This window comes from Lathyrus oleraceus, chromosome 7, assembly GCF_024323335.1.
Source record: "Lathyrus oleraceus cultivar Zhongwan6 chromosome 7, CAAS_Psat_ZW6_1.0, whole genome shotgun sequence".
In the NCBI taxonomy this organism is placed as follows: Eukaryota; Viridiplantae; Streptophyta; class Magnoliopsida; order Fabales; family Fabaceae; genus Lathyrus; species Lathyrus oleraceus.
In genome coordinates, this window is record NC_066585.1 from 4,011,399 (window position 1) to 4,012,205 (window position 807).

General features: G+C 41.4%; 1 non-coding gene across 1 annotated transcript; it reads left to right on the plus strand.

Annotated features, from left to right (window-relative positions):
* The first annotated feature begins 420 nt into the window (after positions 1-420).
* On the plus strand, positions 421-525 carry LOC127109466 (small nucleolar RNA R71). The gene has a single exon (XR_007796748.1). It is a non-coding gene; the product is annotated as a small nucleolar RNA R71 (small nucleolar RNA).
* Positions 526-807: the final 282 nt, after the last annotated feature.

Sequence of the window (807 nt, forward strand, 5' to 3'; positions counted from 1 at the left end):
TAAGTGTTTGAAAATGGGTTACCTTGGGCGTAATTCACTTGGTCGGTGTTCAGGTCGTTCAAAAGGTTACATTCCACCGATTCGTGTCCTTTAGATCCACAAAGTTCACACTCTGTGTGGACTACCGCTGCGGTGTTAGAGTTTGTAGAAATATGTTCGACCTTAAGGGCTAAAGCGTCCATTTTCGCTTGCATCATGTCCATAGAACTTATCTCATGTATTCCACCTTGGGGTTCCTTTTTATCTACTGATGCTCGTTCAGTTCCCCATTGGTAATGGTTTTGGGCCATATCCTCCATTAGGTCACAAGCTTTAGGGTAAGGTTTGTTCATCAACGCGCCACCAGCGACAGTGTCGATGCTCATCTTTATGTTATAATGGAGTCCATTGTAGAAGGTATGAACGATCAACCATTGTTCTAGGCCATGGTGTGGACAGACTCTTAACAGCTCCTTGTATCTCTCCCAAGCCAAAAAGTGATTCTCCTTGGTTTTGAGTAAATCTAGTTATTTGGTTTCGAAGAACAACAGTCTTACTAGGGGAAAATATCTAGCAAGGAATACTCTCATAAGGTCTTCCCAGGTAGTTATTGAGTTAGCTGGAAGTGAATCTAACCACGAATGTGCTATATCTCTGAGGGAGAAAGGAAATAATATTAAACGAATCGCATCAGGTAAAGCACCATTGGATTTAAAGGTATCGACCAGTTGGATAAAGACTTTTAAATGTTGATTTGGGTTCTCAGTAGCGAGACCCGCGAATTGGTTATGTTGCACTAATTACAGTAAAAATGGTTTTAGTTCGAAG